Source organism: Dasypus novemcinctus, unplaced genomic scaffold (genome assembly GCF_030445035.2).
Source record: "Dasypus novemcinctus isolate mDasNov1 unplaced genomic scaffold, mDasNov1.1.hap2 scaffold_108, whole genome shotgun sequence".
In the NCBI taxonomy this organism is placed as follows: domain Eukaryota; kingdom Metazoa; phylum Chordata; class Mammalia; order Cingulata; family Dasypodidae; genus Dasypus; species Dasypus novemcinctus.
The window spans coordinates 920,857-944,964 of NW_026688147.1; positions in this window are offsets into that span (position 1 = coordinate 920,857).

Here is a 24,108-nt window from a genome sequence, read left to right on the forward strand (position 1 = left end):
AATTGCTCTTCCCTTAAAAAACATAAGAGAACTCACACTGGAGAGAAACCCCATGAATGTCATCTATGTGGCAAATGTTTCAGTCAACATTCTCACCTTAAACAACATATGTTAACTCACACTGGACAGAAACCTCATCAATGTCATCTATGTGACAAAGGATTCAGTGGACATTCTGAACTTAAACGACATGTAAGAACTCATATCGGTTAGAAACCCTATGCATGTCATCTATGTGGGAACAAGGAAATCAAAGAAGACGTAAATAAATGGAAGAATATTCCCTACTCATGGATAGGAAGACTAAATATTATTAAGATGTCTATCCTACCAAAACTGATCTACACATTCAATGCAATCCCAATAAAAACCAACACAGCCTTCTTTAAGGAACTAGAAAAACTAACTATGAAATTTATTTGGAAAGGAAAGAAGCCCTGAATAGCCAAAGACACACTGTAAAAGAAAAAGGAAATTGGAGGAATCACACTACCTGACTTCAAAACATACTACAAAGCAACAGTAGTGAAAACAGCATGGTATTGGCATAAGGAGAGACACACAGACCAATGGAATTGAATTGAAAGTTCTGATATAGAACCTCATATATATAGCCATATAATATTCAATAAAGCCAACAAAACCTCTCAACTGGGAGAGAATGGCCTATTCAACAAATGGTGCCTCTAGAAATGGATATCCATATGTAGAAGAATGAAAGAGGATTACCATCTCACACCTTATACAAAGATCAACTCAAGATGGATCAAAGACCTAAATATAAGAGCCAAGAACATAAAGACCTTGGAAAGCAGTGTAGGGAAATATCTACAAACCTTGTAATAGGAAATGGCTTCATGAACATCACACCAAAAGCACGACAGGCAAAAGAACCAATAGATAAATGGGACTTCCTCAAAATTAGGGCCTTCTGAACCTCATAGGAGTTTGTCAAGAAAGTAAAAAGGGAACCTACACAATGGGAGAAAATATTTGGCCACCATATATCCGATAAGAGACTTATAACTTGCATATATAAAGAACTCCTATATCTTGAAAATAAAAAGATAAGCAACCCATTTAAAAATGGGAAAAAGATTTAAACAGACACTTCTCCAAAGAAGAAATACAAACGGCTAAAAAGCACATGGAAAAATGCTCCAAATCTTTAGCTATCAGGGAAATGCAAATCAAAACTACAGTGAGATACCATCTCACTCCCATAAGATTGGCAGCTATGAAAAAAAAAAAAAACAGAAGAATACAAATGCTGGAGAGGATGTGAAGAAATGGGAACACTCATCCACTGCTGGTAGGAATGCAGAAGGATCCAAACATTCTGGAGGACAGTTTGGCAGTTTCTCAAAAAACTAACCATAGATTTGCCATATGAACCAGCAATACCACTGCTGGGTATATACCATCAGAACTGAAAACAAGGACACAAACTGATATATGCACACCAATGTTCATAGCAGCATTGTTCACTATTGCCAAAAGTTGGAATCAACCCAAATGCCCATCAACGATGAGTGGATCAGTAAAATGTGGTATATACATACAATGGAATACTACTCAGCTGTAAGAACAAATACACTACAAACACACGTGATAACATGGATGAATCTTGAGAACCTTATGTTGAGTGAAGCAACCCAGGCATTGAAGGACAAATACTACATGACCTCAATGATATGAAATAAGTAAACCAAGCTGCCTCAGAGAGCTAGAGACTGGAAGATAGGCTCACAGGAAATCGGGGTGTAGAGGAAGGATGTAAGCTGACATCTACATGGGCAAAATCTATGATAAGCTGGTGGTAAGTATGTGCACAAGGAAGAGATAAAATGGGGGCATAGGTTACCTTTGGGTGGGGTTTGCGGGTTTGAGGGGGGCTAGGGATGGGCAGATGGGTAATATTGCCCAAGAAATTGGGGAGAGTGAGGGGCAACATACAAATATAGGAGATTGTCAGGTGTTGGTTGAAAGTAAAATGCTGAGAAAACCTTTTCAAATAGAATTAGGAAAGTTACCTGTTTAAGATACTCAAAGGGGATAATTTGACACAGGACAGACTCCTAGGGAATATCTGAATGCTCATTTTGCCAGAGTGGCTTATACCATTGAGTAGAAACCCATATAATGAGAGTGAAGGTAGACCCACATCCTGGGGAGGACTAATGCCCTCAAATAGAGGGAACTGTATCTCTCAAGAGAAAGGGTGGCTCCCAGGGCATTAGGGCAGTTGAGCAAGTCAAGCCCTCAACACTGTTGCAAGTATCTCTGAACATGGCTCCTTAAGAAACAAAGATTGACTATCACTGTGGGGCCCAAGGGGAGGGGGAAATAGATATTGAATAGATGGAACCAAAGTAAATGTGAGGGCAAAAGAAGTGTTTCACAAGAGTTCACAAGGATGGATATAAAACATGCAATATGTCACCAAAAACATGTAGGGGATGACAGACTAATAATGTAAACCATAATGTAAAACATAGGTTAACTAAAAAATTTAGAAAACTGTATAGCCTAAAGTATAAACCACAATGTAAACAAAAATGTTACCTTGTTTGAAAGCTATTGTCTCAATATCTGTACATCAGTTTCAGTAAATATGACATGAATAAGTTAAAAGATTATTGCTGTGGAAGGGAAAAGATTTTATAATGGATATGTGGGAGTACTGTATATTGTATAGATGAATTACTGTGATCTAAGGCTCTTGTGAAGAGAAGCTCAATAATTAGCCAAAAAGAAAAGAAAAAGATAGGATGTAGAATTTTTCGAAATCAATATGTATTCTATATCTAACCTTTAAACTCATAGTATATTCCATTTTACTATTAAGGGAATGTGACATTATACTGGGCTTCACTTTTCAGGAAGTTTTGGATCACAGAGTGGTTCAACAATGGCAGCAGAGGAATACTGGTATGGGATGTTATTGGCAGGTGATATATGGTTGACAGGGAGTTATACAGGGCATGTGTCCAGGGTGCATGGAAATGTTTGGATATACTCATAGTGGAAACAATTAAAGACAACAGTGGGGGTGTACTGGGTTCCTGGCCTGGGGGGGCTCTACCTTGGTCCCTAGGGAAGCAGCAGCAGTCTCCCAGGTGCAATGGTAAGGACCAGGAAAGAATGAGGGTCCAACAGTGAGCCCCTGATACTAATAACTATGCTTCTGAGCCTATACACCTGAAATAAGAACAAGGCCTAGAGCAGCACTGTGCCTAAGAGTTCCCTCCTGACAGCCTCCGTGTTACTCAAATGTGGCCAGTCTCAAAGCCAAACTCAGCATGTAAATGCACTGCCTTCCCCCCAGTGTGGAACATGACACCCAGGGATGAGCCTCCCTGGCACTGAGGGATCACTACCAAGTACCAGCTGATGACATAACTAGAAAATGACCTTGAATTAAAGGTTCAACGTGGACCAGCAGAATATCCCTGTCTACATATAATAACAGGAGCTAAAAATGCTGTTTGACCTAAAGTAAGGGGGAAATGGAAAGGACAAATGAATTCATATGGCTATGAGTCTCTAAAAATGAGTCTGGAGGTTGTCAGAAGGATTGCCCTTGTGCACACCTGAGCAGAGTCTCAGAGACAGACGAAGTAGATACAACCCCAGGTTTTGGTTCTTTTGAGGGCTAAAGACACCCACAGGTTCTATGATCACTGCAGATGGGGTTCACTGCCATGTTAGTTGGCCCTTCTTTGGTGCTGGTGTTTCTGTGTGATGGAGCTGGACTCAGATGGGATCTCTTTTCACAAGCCTTTCATACTACTTTACTGGAATTGTAGTTGGTTCTGGGGTTTAAGATACATCTAGGGGATTTGAATTCTGGACTGACAAAATGATAGCCAGGCCCTGAGCCTCAACAGACTTCAGCTCCTACACTCTGATTTATTGGACTTACCCCACTCAGCTAACAGAGTTGAAGAATATCAACCACCATGCCATGGAGCCTAGAGTGCCTACAACTGAAAGCAGGAGGATTGCATCCAGTATCCATGTGGAATCTAAGCCCTCTCTTGACATAGATGTGGAATGGATACAACCAAGTCAAGGTCCACTGGAAGGAGGAATACAGTAAGGATTAGAGTGGACCTAATGATATTCTATTCATGAACTATTGTGGTTAATAATCGAGAAAATGTGTCATTGGTGTGGATAAAGTCGCCATGGTGGCTGCTGGGGGTGGGGAATGGTAGGAAGAGATGAGATGTGGAGGCATTTTCGGACCTTGGAGTTGTCCTGGGTGGTGCTGCAGGGACAATTACCTGACATTTTATGTCCTCCCATGGCCCACTGGATGGAACGTGGGAGAGTGTGGGCTATGGTGTGGACCACTGGCCATGGGGTGCAGCGATGCCCAGAGATGTACTCACAAGATGCAATGGATGTGTCGTGATTATGGGGGAGAGTGTTACTTGGGGGGGAGTCGTGGGGTGGGGGCGGTGGGGGTGAATGGGGACCTCATATTTTTTTAATGTAATATTTTTTTTAAAAATGAGTAAATTGAGTAGAATTTGGAAAAAAAAATAAAAGATAACATGCTCCCCATCACTCACACCACCTCCGTATGCCCAGGAAATTAAGGACTTAGAAGGAAGCTGGGCTTCTGGTCATTCTGTGGTTTAATTCCCACCTGGCCAGCCCACCAGTGGAACACATGTGTGGCTGGAGAAGAGCCACAGGGTTCAACACATAGACCAGGCCTCCAGACAACTAGTGAAGAGTTGGGAGGCACCATCCTCTCTCACACCTGAAAGGCTGGTACCAAAGTGGATAGGGCAGCAAGTCAGCCAGCAGAGGGCAGCGCTAACAGCAGGAGAACAGGGAAACAGAAGATCCTCATGGAAAAGGCTAGACTTGGATTTCCTCTGACCCTTCTGAGCTGAGTAAGTCCCTAGGGTTCTTATTCTGAGGGGAAGATCCTAAAGGGGAAGAACGGACTCAAGAACAGAACATGCAACCACCCTGCACTGAATGTGAGAGCAAATGGCAATTTATTTTGTTCCCTAAGCTGGAGAAAACCAGAATAGAGTATGATATGCATAAAGACAGAAAAATGCTCATTTCTCGTCCTTCTAATCAGTTTTAAAACTCGCTTTAAAGTAAGAATGATGAGAAAGCAGCAATGTCTGCCTCCCAAGCCCTGGATTAGTTACCAGGAGCGTATCATAGCTCAGAATAACCTTCCTTAGCAATGTTGGTGGATGTTATCAGAATCTCAGACAGCTTTTCTTTGTAGGGATTTCGCATATTCAGAACTTCTGCAGAACAAAATGAATTTTTTTATCACAGAAAAATAAAGAAAATAATATTCATCACCAGCCAGCCTCAGTTAGTAACATGGCTATCCATTTCCAACAACTAATCAAACTGAAAAATCTGCTTTTCCTTGATTTGTTTCATCAGTTTTTCTTCTTTCCTCTTTTTTTTCTTTCACTACTTTATGGATTGAAGCAGAATGTCGATAATAAAACCAATCCAGATTTAGATGCTACCACAAAACGGAGCTTCTGGGTTTATTGGTATTTCATTATTACCATTTCTCAAGGGATTTCTTGTTTCACACAGGATGTTGCTTTTTTTATTGACTTTGTAATAATATTACATTAAATAATATATATATGAGGTCCCATTCAACCCCACCACCCCCACCCTACCTCTCCACCCCCCAGCAACACTCATTCCCATCATCATGACACATCCATTGCATTTGGTAAGTACATCTTTGGGCACCTCTGCACCTCATGGTCAATGGTCCACATCATGGCCCATACTCTCCCCCATTCCATCCAGTGGGCCCTGTGAGGATTTACAATGTCCGGTGATTGCCCCTGAAGCACCATCCAGGGCAGCTCCATGTCCCAAAGACGCCTCCACCTCTCATCTCTTCCTGCCTTTCCCCATACCCATCAGCCACCATGTCCACTTTTCCCAATCCAATGCCACCTTTTCTATGTGGACATTGGATTGGTTGTGTCCATTGCACCTCTATGTCAAGAGGAGGCTCAGATTCCACATGGATGCTGGATGCAATCCTCCCACTTTCAGTTGTAATCACTCTAGGCTCCATGGTGTGGTGGTTGTCCTTCTTCAACTCCATCTTAGCTGAGTGTGGTGAGTCCAATAAATCAGATTTTAGGTGCTGGAGTCTGTTGAGACTCAGGACCTGGTTATCACATTGTCAGTCCAGAGATTCAAATCCCCTAAATATATCTTAAACCCCAACACTAACTGCAACTCCAGCACATTAGCATGAAAGTCTTATGAAGAGAGATCCCATCTGAGTCCAGATTCATCACACATAAACACCAGTTCCAAAGAGGGGCCATCTGACCTGGTAGTTAACCCCATCTGCCATAACCATAACTCCCATGGGTCTCTTTAACCCTCAAAGGAACCAATACCTGGGAGTTGTATCTGCTTTATCTGTCTTTCAGACTCTGCTCAGTTGTGCATAAGGGCAATCCTTCTGACAGCCTCCAGACTCTTTTTTAGAGACTCGTAGCCATATAAACTCTTTTCTCCTTTCCATTTCCCCCTTACATTAGGTCAAACAGCATTTTAAAGTCATGTTATTTTATGTAGACAGGGATATTCTGCTGATCCGCATTGAACCTTCCATATAAGGTCATTTTCCAGTTGCATCATCATTTGGTAGTTGATAGTGGTCCCTCGGTGCCAGGGAGACTCATCCCCGGGTGTCATGTCCCATGCTGGGGGGAAGGCATTGCATTTACATGCTGAGTTTGGCTTCGAGACTGGCCGCATTTGAGTAACATGAAGGCTGACAGGAGGAAATTCCCAGGCACAATGCTGCTCTAGGCCTTGTTCTTATTTTAGGCTTATCAGCTCACAAGCATAGTCATTAGTGTCAGGGGCTCACTGTTGAACCCTCAGTCCCTCCCGGTACCCGCCGCTGCACCTGGGAGACTGTCGCTGCTCCCCTAGGGACCACAACAGAGCACCACTGGCCAGGAACCCAGTCCCTCCCCTGCTGTGGTTTTTAGTTGTTGTCACTATGAGTATATCCAAACATTACCATGCACCCTGGACATATGTTCTGTACAGCTCCCTGTCAGCCATATATATATATATATATATATATATATATATATATATATATATATATATATATATATATATATGTATGATGTTGCTTTTAAAACACAAAGCAAAGCAAACCCCATTTACCTTTCTCTCTTGATGTCCATTTGGCCCTTTGTGTTTTGGGTATTGTTGGAATTCAGTGTTTCCTGATACTGGTTTGGCCCTTGTTGCCTACCATCAGTTTTCTCTCATGAAATAGCTGTTGTGTGAACAAAGTGGATGGTGACACAGAAATAGGGTTGTTGAGGTTGGTGGGGCTGCGGATAGGAAACGGACGTGACATTGGAGGAGACCTTGCTCCTGCCGGTAGAGCTGCTGGCTGAGAAACGGCACTTGGTAAGAGAAGCAAGGGCTTTCCAACAGTGGGAAATGGAGCCAGAGGCCCAACCCCAGAGGGCTCTTCAGGATCAGCTGAGTGGTAGATGGCACCAATAGCCAATTCTCCCCCACTCCTAGCCACCCACAGGAGTAACTGTCCCTGCTCCTCTGCTAGGTGCTTGCATGTGACCAAAAGCCATGTGCGACTCTTCAGGCAGAAGCATGTAAGCACCCATGGCCAGGAGCTCCAGAGACTTCACACTGAAAGGACAACAGCCTGAGTGGTGGCCCTCCCTCCACCTGGGTTCCTGAGACTGGACTGAGCAGAACCTCCCTGCCACACACACACACCCACACCCACCCACACACACACACACACACACCCCTTGGGACAGGAAGTCTATCTTTACTTTTAGCCACTGTCTCAGTTTGCCAGGGCTGGTCTGACAATGCCCCAGAAACGCTCATTTAAGCCCCCAGGTTGAAGGTTCTATCATGTGCATCTCTGACAGTGACCAGACCAGGAAGGAAAGGCTTGGCCCTGTGGACCCAATCCTTAGCAAAAGGGCACTGATCATCACTAGCCAAAGCCAATTACAGTCTATGGGGTGCATCAGTGCTCCAAAATGTATTCAACAAATACAATAAATGTGGCACACTAATGAAAGAGGTTGTTGATATGGGAGGAGTGGAGTGAGGGGTGGGGATATATGGGAAACTCGTATATTTTTTGAATGTAACATTTTTTGTGATCTATGTATCTTCAAAAAATACAACTAAAAAATGATTGGGGTGGGTGGTGGGGAGTGGGGTATATGGGAACCTCTTATGTTTTTAATGTAATGTTTTGTGTGATCTATTAACTTTAAAAAAAGGTAATTAAAAAATTAAAAAATAAAAACAAAACAGTAATTAGAGCTCCACTGACCCAGGGCTTACTGTGAGCCACTGTATGCATGCTAATTACATTCATTCTCATAAGTGGTCCATTAGGTAGGTTCTGTTTGATCTGTCCTAGAATGGCAAAGTGAGACAGAGAGGCTGTGACTTGTGAAGGCTCCACCACTAGTCACCATAGAGCTGATACTTCCACTTGGGGCTACTCACCCAGGGCTGCTAACCAACACACTGACTACTGTTAACTGTGCTCCAAAGAAATTGACTTAGGAAGTAATTTGATCAGTTTTGGTAAGGCCTGAAATAACTTGCAGTGAATTTTGGGGCAGTTCAGTCCTTCAGCAAACCTATAGTACGGAATTCACCCTCTTTATGACCAATGATCCCAAGGTCAGAGGAACTGCTCCTGGAGCCCTGGAGTTGATCAGATACCAGTGCCCATAATCCCAATATTATGGTGTGAACATTGGTTCAAATAGACTTTGAAATGCTTTTTGCTGTTCTTGCTGCTTTTAAGGCTCTTTTCTTCAGATTTTAATTAATATTTATTTCGGTTGCATCATTTCCTTTTGGCATGTACAAAGCCCCAGGACTTAAATTTGCCTGTAACCTCAGCTAATCAAAACTGCCCTGAAATGCTTTAAACACAAAATCCCATTTGAATGAATGTATTCAAAAGACAATTCCCATTTTCCAGGGGGCAGTAAGGCATTTGAGCCGGAGTCAGTGACTTTGTCTGTGCAGGGCCAGGTGGGAACTCTCCTGGCCCTGTGGGCTCTGTCACTATCACTCAACCCCAACATCCTAGACAGAGACAATAGAGAAATGAATGGGTGTGGCTGTGTTCTAATAAAACTTTGTCAAAACAGGCAGGGGCCAGGTCTTAGTTTGCCAACCCTGTCATATAGAAAGGCGTGCTTATGGCTCATTCCTGATTTCCCTCCAAGGGACAGAGCCCCAGTCACTTCCTACCTCGGGGCCCCTATCCGGCCCTTGTTCAGTCAGCCATGGAAGGCTGCCTAATTCAGACCGCCAAATTCAGGAAGGAGAAACTGAGTCTTCAGGCTCACTCTGGCCTTCTCCCTCTTGGGCCTGGCCCACAGGGGGCAGGGGTTCTGCTCTGCTTTCCACCACATTCGAGCTTCAGAAGCCACAAGCCCCACTGTGCAGTCCTCAGTGGTACCTTCCATCAGTGGCACCCCATCGAGGAGCAGTCTACAGGCCACCTTAGGGTGCTATGGAAAGAGACTCCTCAAAGGAACAAACAAAACGGTGTAGCGTGAACTCTCTTTGTTATTCTGAGAATCCAGATGAATTTGATATTCTCTCGATAAAGAAGCATTGAACAACTTCATCCACCAAGATCCTGGCTTTTTGACTATTAGCTCATGATGGCCATCAACTCACTGGCAGTGTCATAGGTACCGTAGACTCAAAATGTAAACCCCACTTAATAAGTGAAACTATTTACAGTTGTTCAAAACCTATTGCTGACAGGAAGAAAACAGATGAGGTATATGTTGGCAGAAGGTTGGGAACCCTTCTGTTCCACCCCCCTCCTGTTTTGATGGCCAGCAGAGTCAGGTACCTTGTCAGATGGCCCCGGAAATCCCCTTCCTCCATCCAGTCCTTCCACACGCTAGAAGCCAGGCAGAGGGGTACCTCAGATGCAAGAGATATCCCGGGGGGCAGGCTGAGGGCCATGTTTGCTTCAACTGGAAAGTACGCTTCTGTGTGTGAAGTGAAGCTCATGAGACTCAATAGGCCTCCCACCAGTACTCCAGCGAGAGTTGACCTGAACTGGGGACTTACCTGGGCACCACTAATTGTGGGTGGCTAGGAGAAGAGGAAGGAGGCATTTTGTGGGATTATTTTATACACCATTAACTTCCTTTCCAAGGGAATCTGCGTTCCACGTTATGGGTTGAGCTGTGTACCCAAAAAAGATACCCTGAAGTCCTAATCCCAGGTACCTGGGAACACAAACTTTTTGCAAAAGCGTTATTGCAAGCAGAATCATTTAAACTGAATGAGGCCGACTGCAGTGGGTGGACCCTTAGTCCAGGATGGCTTGTGTCTTTAGAAGGGGGGTGTGGGCACAGACAGAAGGGGAGGGCGCCATGGGAAGAGAGACAGAGCAGGCCATAGGGTGACTGAGGAGACACGGAAAACCCAAGGCTTGCTGGCCAAGGGAGAGGCGCCCCAGGGGCCAGGACTGACCCACCAGAACGGCCCACGCAGCTGTGGCTTCAGCCTGCAGGGCTGAGAGAGCAGTTCCTGGTGTTTTTTAGCCACCTAGTTCATGGCACTTGTGATAGCAGCCTGAGAAAAGTGAGGTGTCCCTCTTCTGGCAGTCCCATTCCTCCAGGAGGGCTGAGGGATAGTCCAGGTGCCCAGGTGTCCACCAGGCTGAGGGTCCCCAAGGAAGGCTTTTATCTAATCAGATGCTCTGTGGAACGCCCTGGGGACTGACAGAAACAATGTTGAAAAGAAATGAATGGGTGACCTGGACAACTCTGGACACCCTTCTCTTCCTTCCTTCCGCCCTCTCTTGGGGCCTTCAGCTGCTCAGACCCTCCAGCTCTTCCCACCATGCACACCTTCCCAGAGGGGCCAGGCCAGATGGTGCAGATGTATTTCTGGTTCTCCTTGGTGGGTGGGAAGGCTGCCAGAGGGTTCCCGGGGCCCAGGACTGTCCATTTGTCTGGCTGCTTATTCACGCCTTGGGAACCACCGCACATACTGCTCAGGGGGCCGCACCCCACACACTGGATACCCTCGAGGCCCCCGTTCTAGACTGTCTGTGCGCCCTTGGATGGCCGCGAGGCCCCTCCAGCTCCGGGGCGGGGTCGGGGGGGTGGTCTGTGTCTCGCAGTACTAAAAGCTCTGCTCTTTCGGGTCCAGGCACCCATCTCACTGACCCCACCGAGAGCAGCACCTGCCCCCTCCACCCCAGGGCGCCCCATCGAGTCTTCCCAGTCTTCCTCCCTGGTGAATATTCCCTCCTTCCTCCCCCGCCCCTCCCCCCCCCGCCACTCGACCTTCCCAGTAGCCCTTTCCCACTATGATATCCTGCTCCCACCCCCACAGAGCATCCCCCACCCTGCCCGGGCCCCACCCCCAAGCCCTGCCTGGCCCCCAGACCCCTTCCACGCGGTGCCGCTGGGTCTCCAGTACCCGCTCCGGGTGGCAGAACCCCGCCCCAGCCCCTCCCTGGCAGGGGACACCTGCCCCCAGCCCCGCCTCACCCCAGCCGCGCGGAGCCGCCCCTCCCGCCTCACCCGGGCCTGGCGGGAGAAGTAGCTGCGCTCCTTGGGGTCCAGGCACCGTGGCGGGAAGTAGCTGAAGGCGGAAAGCGCCGAGATGGGCGGCGGCCGGGGCTTGCCCCGCAGCGTGACGGCGGTGATCTCCTCCTTGTGCTCAAGGCCGCCCGCGTCCACCTTTTCCGCCGAGGCCAGATCGGTCCCACCCCGCCAGGGGCCCCGCCCGAGTCCGCCTCCTGGCTGCCCGGCGCCCATGTTCGGCATTTGCCGGGAAACCGCAGCCTCGCGTCACAAAGCTGGGCGGGGGGCGCAGGGCTGGGGTGCAGGGCCAGGGGCGCAGGGCGGAGGGCGCTGCCGGGATGGGAATGGGACCGTGCCCTCCCGTCCCCTTGCGTGAACCTGGAGCGCCCACTTGGGACCCGAGGAGCCATCTGCTGGACTGGCGGCCTGCGCCGGCTTGCCCTTGCCCTTGCCCTTGCCCTTGCGCTCCCGGAAGGTTCCAAGCGGGCTGTCCAGGAGAAGTGCAGGCCACCCCAGCGCGGCATCTGAAACCCTCCAGGAGCTGCGGAACAGTAGTGGAAGGCACAGGTGGAATTCATTGCCTTCTTATATTAACTCTGTATCTGCAGCAGCATCGTGTCAACGTACAACGAGTTAGTTTTCAGCGCCTCGGTCAGCACGAGGGGCCACCGCTCAAGGTACTGGCAGGTGCGGGTGTGCAGCGGCACGAATCGAATCCAGCCAAGTGGTATCTGGCAAAAATGAACTGTTCCCCAGCGCTCTGCTGTTTCTTGAGTCAGATGCTGGTTCAAGAGGCGCGTTCCTTTTGTCGAAAATTCACTTAATTCTAAAGCCTCGAATGTGTGTGTGTATCAGTAAAAAGGAAAAGGGGAACTAAACAGGCCTTGGGAATACTTTAACCAGGGCGGCTCTAGGAAGACTGGCTTGAAACATAAATGATAATGAGGAGCCAGACTTGTGAAATCTGGGGAACAGTCGGTCATTCCAGGCAGAGGGAAGAGCATCTGTGGTGACCCTGAGGCCGAGCCCATTGATGTGCAGGTGGCAGAACGGGAGGACAAGGGCTGTGCAACTTTCAGAAGGGGAAGGCAGCAGGGAGTGCAGGTGGACAGGCAGGCAGGGGAGGGGTTGCTCTCAGGCCTGGACCAACAAGCCCCCTCTCGTTGCTTCTTGCCTGCAGGTCGTTGACTCAGGCAGAGGTTTTTCAGTACCATGTCCTTGATGCTAATTAACAAAAACAATAACCACACGTTTACAGTGGCACCCCTACAAGTAGAGCACCCTGGAAGTATGACACCCCTAGAAGTACAGCACACCTAGCAGTAGGGAACCCTAGAATTATGGCACCCCTAGAAGTATGACCCAGCAAGCCAGTCTGTGCTCCTCCTACACCTCCTTACACATGGACACAACCATTCTAAGGCCCAAAGGATGGGGGAATAGAGTATGGATTGGAGTGGACTTAACGATATTCTATTCATGAACTATTGTGATTAGTAATAAAAGAAAATGTGGCATTGGTGTGGAGAAAGTGGCCATGGTAGCTTGGAGTTGTCCTGGGTGTTGCTGCAGGGACAGTTACTGGATATTGTATGTCCTCCCATGGCCCACTGGGTGGACTGTAGGAGAGTGTGGGCTATGGTGTGGACCATTGGCCGTGAGGTGCAGTGGTGCTCAGAGATGTATTCACCAAATGCAATGAATGTCTCATGATGATGGAGGAGGTTGTTGTTATGGGGAGAGGAGTGGGGTGAGCGGGGTGGGGGGTATAGGGTGGGGCAGGGAGGGGCAAGAGAGCTCACAGAAGGCAGAAGTGACACTGGGCTTGGACTCGGTAGTGAATAGGGACTGTGGATAGGTTTCTGAGGCATAGCATGATCCAGAATGGGGCTCAGGCCCAAAGCCATGAACTGCTCTAAGAACTGTAAGTGAGACCACTTCACAGGTTTCCAAGAGATGTGAGAATCCTTTTGGCCTGGCCCCCAGGTGAGCGGCAATTCACTTGGGTATATGAAAGCATCCGAATCAATTGCAGCTCTCTCCTGGTCAATCTTTCATTTGCTTTTATTTGTCCCATTCCTTCTCTGCAAAGAAGCATAAAATTTAAAAGTGAACTTGGAGCTCTAGAACTCATAGAGTTTCAATAACCTATGCTAAAATTTTAAAAACCTTAAAAATTAAAGATAAACAGATCTAAAAAGTTACAGCATGACGGGGTCATGCGATGGTTAATCACCGTCCAGTTGGTGCTGAGTCATTGGATGATGCAAGCCCTGGCCTGCCAGTGTGAGGGCATTCTGTAGGTGGCTTTAGACCATTAGGCAGTTGGTTGCAGCTATGGCTGATTATATCCACAAACAAGGGCGACTGCCTTCAGCAAGGAGGGGAGTCCCATTACCCCAGCAGCTGGAGGTCTTAAAGCAACACCGAGGCTCTCAGCAGTCACGCACACATAAGAATGGAAGCTCCTTGAGGGCAAAGTCACAGCTATCTTACTCAGGTACTCCCAGAGCCCAGAACAATGCCTAGCGCATAATAAGAGCTCAATAAATATTTGTTGGTTAAATAAGAGGGATATTTAAAGAAGTATCAAACATGATTCCTGTCCTCAAAGACACAATCAATACTAGAAGTACACAACAAACCAGAGCAGCATGTGTGAAGAAAATCAGCATTCCAGCCCTCAGAGGAGGTCAGGGTTTTAGGTTGTGGGGAAAGAAGAGACCTGAGTGGGGTGCTGCTGAGTGGACAGAATTTAGTCACGGGGAGATGCTGTCTGGAGGGAGAGGGGGCACCTGGGCAAAGGGGCAAGGTGAGAGATAATGGAGTGGGCTAGGTGGGAGGGAAGAGACCACCAGCTTGGAGCCAGGCAATAAGGTGCAGCCTCAAGGGGTCCCAAAAGTCAGAGCAGAGGAGGTTCTACTGTATCCTGTGAGCAGGAAAGAAAAAAGGTTTCTGATCACAGGCTGGCATGCTGAGGGTTTTCAGAAGATTAATCTGGGATGTGCAAGATGAACTGGACAAGAGTAAGCCAAAGAGGAAACCAGGGAGCAGACTAGCACCAATACCTTAGAGAACTTGGGAAACTCATCTACATTCTAGTCACTCATCATCATAATGCCTTATTAAGTAACTTACAAAGGAAACAATAAGGTCTTAGGCATTAGGGAGTGATGAAGATGATGGTTTTAGTGAGTCATCTTGTCTATTCTTACACTTACATCAGGAGGAAATTAAAACAGATATTCCAATAATTTAATAAGATTCTCAGTCCACTGGGCTAGCAGACTACTTAGGACCCTGGAAAAAGCAAGTATGAGTTAGGGATTACTTTGGGGGGTGGAGGGAATGGACCCATACCCGGACAACTTGATAACCAAGTAAATGGAGTTGCCGTTGTTTAATAGCCTCTTTTCCTAGTAAATTTTTGCTTTTAAAACAAACTCTTTTGGGGCCATTGATGCATAGTGCTACTCTGAAAAAAAAATCAAAGAGAAATAAACTTAGTTTTTATAACCATCCAAAATATTATTTTTCTGGCCAAAGTTTACTCAAGATTTGGCTTTTCCTAATGGCCAGTACTCTCACATGAATCATGAATATGTTACTCTTTAGTCTACTGAAAAAGTACTTGGCTTAATTAATGATCCTGTTTATAAAATATTACAAGGAATTTCCAAAAAAAATATCCTGAAATGTACTTTTAATTTCTGGAATCATCTATTTTTCTCACCTTTTTAAGAAAATGATCCTTTTCTATTCACCTCAACAGGCCCTGTAACATAAAAACAACAGCAGTTTCTTTACCTTTGGGCCCATCTTCATCAACTGTAAAAGGTAATATAAATCCTTCTTTATCTAATTTAATTTCAATATCTAGTGAGATAAGAAAAAAGGTCTTCATGTGATACCCTCACAAACGTTATCTTCCTTTACTTCTTTGTTCTATTTTGATTTATTCCAAACTGTATTTACCAATAGGACAGAAGGCTGCAAAGAAATGACCACAACCAAATGAGGATGTTCACTCACTCAGCTTCAAGAACAAGCCTGTCAGCCTGAAATTAGGGAGGCTTCCTGGGCTAAAGCAAGGAGTAGGTACTCAAATTAACAGGGGAGCAGTAGGAACCACACACTTCCCCCTTCTCCTTACAAATGGGATCACACTTTCAATTCAGACAGTGAAGAAAATGTTCTAAGTTCAGAAAAATTAGACAACTAAGCAGCTCACCACATCCATCTCTTCCAGTGTCTCCTAAGAGCTAATGCACCCCATATCCATGGCACCCCATGACTACAACATGTGGCCAAGGGGCATGGCTAGAATTCCCTTCCCTGCCCTCTGATGTATGCCATTCCTTCTGTAGAAAGGGCCATGAGAGAGTTTAGGTGGAACATGTGACCATTTGAAGCCTATCAGAGATGGTTCTCTTTGAGATGACTTTTTAATTGATGAAAGGAAGGACTTGGACTCAAAGTCAGCATAGTCCAGCAGCTATTTCTGGGAGGATTTGTGTGCTTATATCTGTGCTAATGTGGTAGCCACCAGCTATGGGAGGCTTTGGAGCACTTGAAATGTGATATATGATTAGGGAAATGAATTATAAACTTTACTTATGTTTAATTTAAATTTAAGTAGCCATCTGTACTAGTGGCTACTATACTGGACAGTGCAGGCCTAGACTATAAGAGCAGCTAAACAGACATGAGCACTTACTGTGTTGTTCCCTCATGTATTCCTTCTTACCATAGGTGTTTGAGGTCAAATTTTACAGATGAGGAAGCAAACCGAAAAAAGTTAAAAAGGGTAAATACTCTGTGCAAAGACATTCTGCTAATCTGTGGCAAGCTGGATTCAAATATAGTCTATATACTATATTCTACCATCTACACTCTAGAGCCATATGCAGGGCAGGGAAGATTCCATTTTGCATTCTGTGGCTACTAAGCTCCACCTGTCTCCCAAAGAGATAACAACCCACAAGGTTCTGTAAATAAATCCCCTGGTACTTACCTATTGTATACCAATAGGGTAATAACATTTTGAAAGCAAAGTAGGATCTTTCACCTAAAAGGTCGATCAATTCAATTACCTCAGATTTATGAGAATGAAAATCCACAGGGGTCTCCAGAGAATGGTATGGAGTAAAAAATGATTTCATTTGATATTTAGGAAGGAGTTTGGGATTCTAAAAATCATATATTCAAACATGAGAGAGAAAAATAAGGTACAAAACCAGAGAATAAAGTGAAGGTAGTGAGTTACCTATGTATAAACGTTTGATACAAAATTCTTTAACAAATGGTATTTTTCTAGGACTTAGGACTGATATCTTTCTTAACACAGCAATGAAAAATATTCTTGTTATAGTTAAAGTCTAATAGCTCAAAATATCTTTAAAATGTGTTTTGAAAGTAGTCACTGTAAAAAAGAACAATAGACATCATGACAATGCTGTCAAATTCAAGAAACATCTCTGAAACTCTCAGAATTGCTTTAAGGACCTGAGGGACACTCAGTTGAAAATTTTAATCCAAGAAGAAATGATAAAACTGACATCTCAGTTCAATAAATAAAGGATTGCAATGAAACAACTAGTGCTGGAAAATTGCCTATCTGTCTAGTAAAGAAGAGTTAAACTCCTACCAAACATCAGACTATGGGTATATATCCTTTTACTGAGTTTTGCTTTATTCCATTTTGCAGATATTGTGGGTTTTTTTTTTTTTCTAAATAAACTGAGGGTTTATGGCAATCCTGGGTCAAGCAAGTCTATCAGTTCCAGTTTTCCAACAATGTGTACTCGTTTCATCTGTGTCACATTTTAATTGAGGTATATACATTTAAAAATAAAAATAATGCTTTTGCATACTTAAAAGACTGTAGCATACATGCACTGGGAAACCAAAACATGCATGTAACTCACTTTATTATGGTGGTCTGGAACTGAACCTGCCAAATCTCTGAGGTATACCTATATAATAAATCCCAGGTGGATTAAAGATCCAATGGGGAAAAATTAGTAAAATACTTGCACTAACATATATTTTGTGAAATAATCTTATGCATGATGGGAACATCAGGAACCATTAAAAGACAGGTAGATTTGTTCACACAAAACTTAAAAACACAACACAATAGAAAGATGAATTAGGGAGCAGGAAGGCAATTCCTAGGAAATACAAATGGCCAATAAGCATATGACAAAATGCTCAACTTCATTATTGCTCACTCAAATGCAATTTAAATACATGACAAGTCACCCTTTTCCACTGAACTGAGTGGCAAAAGCTAACAGAACAAAAATACTGTGCAGTGGCAGTGGGGGTGACACAGCCACCTTCACTCTCTGCTGGGGAGGTGTGACATCTACCATTCAGAGTCACTATTTATTGACATTACACCAGTGGTCCCACTCTTAACATTCTAGTCTGCAGCTTAAAGGAACATGGGCCCCAGTAGAATGACATGGAAGAGTGTTTACTCTAGCACTGCGGATAGATGCCAAAGGTGGAAAGAACCTGAAAGATCATAAGCTGGGGAACTGGTGAGTAAGTCCCATAAAATACTGCACCACTTTGAGAAAGAACGTATTTGATCCACACACATTGGCCTTGAGGAAGGTCTATGTATACTGGACATAATGGTAAATTGTATGATATACTGGACATAAAGAGAAAAGAAAATTGGTTTATATATTTGTGTACATTTGGCATAGAAAGCACAGTTACAAATTTGTTATTGCAGGGAAGGGAGGTGGTTGGGGTTAACTAATTTTAGTGTTTATCTTTATAAGCCTTGGCATTGTTAAATTTTTTTAAAAGAAAAGAGTAATGAATTTCCTTATATTTACTTTATGCCAAGAATATGATCCTGAGTCAAGTCTGAAGGACAAAGCAGAAGGTGATGAAGTCTGGTGAGACTATTTCCAATCACACAAAAAAAGGTGTGCTGTGAAATTTATGAGAGTGAATCTTTATAGCACAGATACCACCTAAACTAAAGTCTACCAGAGAAGAGTGAAATTTCTGACTTGGTTTAAAAATGCACTCAGAAATAATTATTATTTGTAGAGTTCAGAGATTCAGACTTCTTTTTTTTTTTTAAAGATTTATTTTTATTCATTTAATTCCCCTCCCCTCCCCCGGTTGTCTGTTTTCTGTGTCTTTTTGCTGCGTCTTGTTTCTCTGTCTGCTTCTGTTGTCGTCAGCGGCATGGGAAGTGTGGGCGGCGCCATTCCTCCGCAGGCTGCTCCCTCCTTGGCGCTGGGCGGCTCTCCTTATGGGTGCACTCCTTGCGCGTGGGGCTCCCCAAGCGGGGGACACCCCTGTGTGGCACGGCACTCCTTGTGCGCATCAGCACTGCGTGTGGGCCAGCTAAACACGGGTCAAGGAGGCCCTGGGTTTGAACCACGGACCTCCCATGTGGTAGACGGATGCCCCAACCACTGGGCCAAAGTCCGTTTCCCCAGACTTCTTAATCAAATGGCTATTGTGCATGCTAAACCCTTTAAAACCCTTGAAGTGAATCAAGGAATACTAAGACTCATACACTGTCAACACTTGAAACCGTCTAGAAATCTCATACAGCAGGAACTGGTCCTATAGGACAAGACAGAAATAGGGTCAATTTATCAAAGAGAAGGCCAGCTGTTCCACCTAGCTCCAAGTAAATGAAAGATTTCCCTTTTAATAAAGTTATGGAGACAGGTCAAAAGAGAAGGGCCTTAGTTTTCAGAAGGGGCACAAGAAAACTGTTCTCCCTCAGTGAAATAATGCCATACACTTTTTATTTTTACCTTATAGAAAGGATATTCTAGGACTGAGGATAAGTACAATTGTGTCAGTTGTGCTAGCCTCAGTCTGTCCAGACATGATTCTTCACCTGAAATGAAAAGCATCCCAATCAGTTATGCTTCAATTTTCCTACATGTAATGAAAAAAACCATGAACATCTAGCAATAATTAATTCATTCCAGAAGTGTGATGGATTTTTAAGTAACACTAGAAAATGAACTTGTTAGAATTATGCCCTCATGCTTGCTTAACCAGTGACATCTTATTTTGAGTTCTACAAACCCAAGCTCCTAACTTCTGCCCCTTGTTGGGATTCAGGCAGTTACAGCAGCAGACCTCTGCTAATGGGAGCATCTCGATGATCCCCCACAGGAGCATGAATGGCCTGTTGAGGTGCTGATGTCTTCCACCTATAGGAAGCATATCCACCAGCCCATCAAGCCACTGAACCACCACCATGGCAGCGCCAATCACATGAGGGCTGACTTCTACAGGAAGAAGGACATCCCCAGCATCAAGGCTCCCGGCTTTGGGTACTTTTCTCCAGCCTGAGGGTCACCCCAGGCCCCAAAGGCCCAGGGGCTCCTTTCATGGGGGAGGAGGGATACCTGGGGCCTTACATCCTCATTGTGCTGACATCTAGAAACCACAGAGATTCCCCCATCTGGCCTTATGGTGGGGACAATGAACGACAAGCAGCTTCCCTAAGGGGCCTTGGTCAAGAGCCTGGCAGACACCTTTAGGATTTAGGCACATCCAGCAGGTGGATTTTTACATTAGACTATTTCAGATTAAGTGATGCTGGTGACTCATTCACTGCGGGCACCTTCAAACCTTACAAATATCCCCCCACCTTAAGTGACTGGGATTTTTGTTCATGGGTTCTCTGCATTTGTATTTGGGGAGGGGTGTGCAGTTATTTTCCTAATAGTCTCAGAAGCCACTACTGCCTGATATTATCTCTAGTGTACATAAAACAATGCTTGCATTTTACTTTCTTTAAGAGGAAATATCAGGAAAGTTACATGTTAGCACAGTTGAACTCTAGACATACTGCAATGCACTTTCTCCCCAGTGATCTGAACTGCAAATAATGGAATTTTGTTAACTCAAGGACAAAAATCCCTAGGAAGGATGGATGGCCCTGGAGGCCAGCATTTTCTTTTGTCACCCTGTAAGTGAGAAGCAGCTGAGGTCATGAGGAATGCATGGGACTTGGCATTCACCAGGGTTGGGTAGAATTCTGGCTCCTCCATTTTCTAGCTCTGAGGACTAGTGTAAGTCATGTCCTGTTTGAGCCTACATTCCCCCGTCTTTACAGTGGGGGATGCTAACCTCATCTGTCTGAGTCAGGCAGGTCGACTGTAACACATACCATAGGCAGCAGGAATTCAGTATCTCAGGGTTTGGAGGCTAGACATCAAATCAAGGGATTAGCAGCCACACAGTCCTGCAGGGGGGCATCCTGCTGGTGGCTCAGCCTCTGCTCATCACATGGTCATCTGAATCCTGTGGTCTCCACTTCTGCACAGGGGTACATCTGCCTAGATCCTCTCCTTGTGAGGTCTCCAGTCCTGTAGGATGAAGGACCTCCTGTCTCAATTTGGTTTCATCTTAAAAGGATCTTTGAGATTCTTCCAAATAGCTCCCACCCACAGCACCAGGGACCAGGATTTGAATGTGTCTTGGGGAATATGAGTCAGTCCCCATCACTAAGTCTGTGAGGGGCTTGGTGAGCTCTCAGAGTTGGTCATAAAACAGGTGGCCCTGTGGTACACCCCCTGCTCATCAATCATGTTGATGATCCTCAACTTTGGGTGGTTTTTATTTTTTATTTTTATTTTTTTTAATTTTTAATTATTTATTTATTATTTTTTTAAAATTACATAAAAAAAAATGAGGTCCCATTCAACCCCACCGCCCCCACCCCCCACTCCCCCCACTCTCTCCCATCATCATGACACATCCATTGCACCTGGTAAGTTCATCTCTGAGCATCACTGCACCCCATAGTCAATGGTCCACATCATAGCCCAGACTCTCTCACGTTCCATCCAGTGGGCCCTGGGGGGATCTACAGTGTCCCGTAATTGTCCGTGAAGCACTATCCAGGACAACTCCATGTCCTGAAAACACCTCCACATCTCATCTCTTCCTCCCACTCCCCAAACCCAGCAGCCCCCATGGCTACCGTTCCCACACCCATTCCACATTTTCTCTGTGGACATTGGATTGGTTGTGTCTATTGCACACCTATGTCAAGTGAGGGCTTAGATTCCACATGGGTACTGGATGCTTTCCTCCCGCTTCTAGTTGTAGACACTCTAAGCTCCATGTTGTGGTGGTTGACCTTCTTCAACTCCATGTTAGCTGAGTGGAGTAAGTCCAATAAATCAAAGTGTAGGAGCTGAAGTCTGTTGAGGCTCTGGGCCTGGGTGTCATATTATCAGTCCAGAGATTCAAATCCCCTACATATATCTTAAACCCAGCACCAACTACAATTCCAATAAAGTAGCATGCAAGTCTTGTGAAAAGAGATCCCCTCTGAGTCCAATTCCATCACGCAGAAACACCAGCTCCAAAGAAGGGCCATCTGTCATGGCAGTGAACCCCTTCTGCCATGACCATAGAACCCGTGGGTCTCTTTATCCCTCAAAAGAACCAATACCTGGGGTTGTATCTACCTTATCTGTCTCTTAGACTCTGTTCAGTTGTACATAGGGGTATTCCTTCTGACAACCTCCAGACTCTTTTTTAGAGACTCACAGCCTTATAATCTCATTTCTTCTTTCCATTTCCCCCTTACATTAGGTCAAACCACTTCCCGAAGTCATGTTATTATATGTAGACAGGTATATTCTGCTGTTCCGCATTGAATCTTTAATTCAAGGTCATTTTCTAGTTGCTTCTTCAGCTGGTATGTGGTAGTGATCCCTCGGTGCCAGGGAGGCTCATCCCCGGGTGTCGTGTCAACTTTGGGTGGTTTTTAAAGCAGTCTCTTTTAACCTCACTTGGAAATGTTTACTTTGGATAAAATTTGAAAAATTGTTCGAGTGTTAAGATACCATCTATATTTTTAATGAAGTGATCCCTTGGAAGAGATAATCCCTCATCTTTTGTGATTAAATTCTCCAGTTTAGTGGTTGATGGATAGGTGATTTAGTTGATTTCATCCCCGATTCCTCAATCATTGGTTTTATTGTTTTGAAGACCAGGTCATTCTCAAAGGACCCATGACATTGAATGACTGGTAATTTCAAGGCTGAGTGACTTCTAAATATGTCTTTATTAATTTGAAGCCAGCTTTTTTCACAGTATGTGCCTTTTATTTTTTTCAAACAATTAACAATATTTTATTCAGAATGCCTTTGGGTTCATTATATCATATTGGTTATACCATAAAAGAAAATATATAAAGTTTGGGTTATAGGCATTTTTATAAATAATTCTTTCTTCAGTCCAGATTACCAAGAAAAACAATGCATCTGTAGGAGATGCCTTCATCTGAAAGTGACAGCAATAAATTAATTTCATACTTAAGTTATTTTCATTTAGTTTAAATTAGGTCTTTAACCTTTTAGTGCTTACTTTTAATAAGCAGGGTTTGAGATGGGCAAGATTTCAAAAGCTCTCATGTTTGCTAGACAGCTAGGGAAATTAAATGTATTTCTGTAGATGAGACGTTTTCAACTTAAATGTGTTAAGTATGCCCATTAAAGCCATATCAAGCAGAAACATATTCTTAGATTAAAATAATTTGTTTCACTTAATCAGATTTCCACCATTAGTCAAAAATGATTTTTCTATTGTTAGACATATCTAGAGCAAGGGGAAGTGGAGTGGTTGCTGCCTTTAAGAATTGCACATTGAGTTTGGAAAAAGAAAAATATAGAGGATTCAAGATAAAGCCTAGTCATTTCTAAACAGATGCTTTGAAATAGAGGAATTTTAAAGGATGTGGACTTAAAGTGTTTGTGTGTTCTCTAAAGATTTTATTATTTATTTATTCATTTATTTATTGAATTTATTTATATATTTCTCACCTGCTCATTTTTATACTCACTGCCTGCTCTCTATGTCTAGTTCTTTTTTTTTTTTTTTAGGAGGCATTTGGAATAGAACCCAGGATCTCTCATATGGGTGGGAGGTGTTCAGCCACTTGAGCTACATCTGCTCCCTGCTTGTAGCATCTTTTGTAGTGTTTCCTCATTGTGTTGTCTCATTGTGTCATTTTGTTGTGTCAGCTTGCTGCACCAACCCTTTGCATCAAATCTCTGTCTTGTTAGTTTTCTTTAAGAAACACTGGGAACTGAAGCCAGGATTTCCCAAGTGGTGCCCAACTGCTTGAGCCACATCTGCTTCCCCTAAAGTGCTTTTCATGAAAGAATACTTCCTACAAACCTTAAGGGTTTAGGAGAACTTTGAGTATGGGCATTTTCACTCACCTATGGATGTCACTGTTCATTGGCTTGACAGAAGTGAACTCCAAGGTTTCTGATTTGCATTTTTAGCTCACAGAGTTGTTTTCAGTTGCCTGAAGCTTTGGGTAGGTTTTGCTCTATCTTAGAATTCAGGGAAGAGGCAATTTTCCATTCCATTCTTGCCTCAGTCATTGGCCAACTGTGAAAATTTGGAGAAGTCCCTTATCCTCTCTGCAACTCAGTTTTGTTTTTGTAAAATA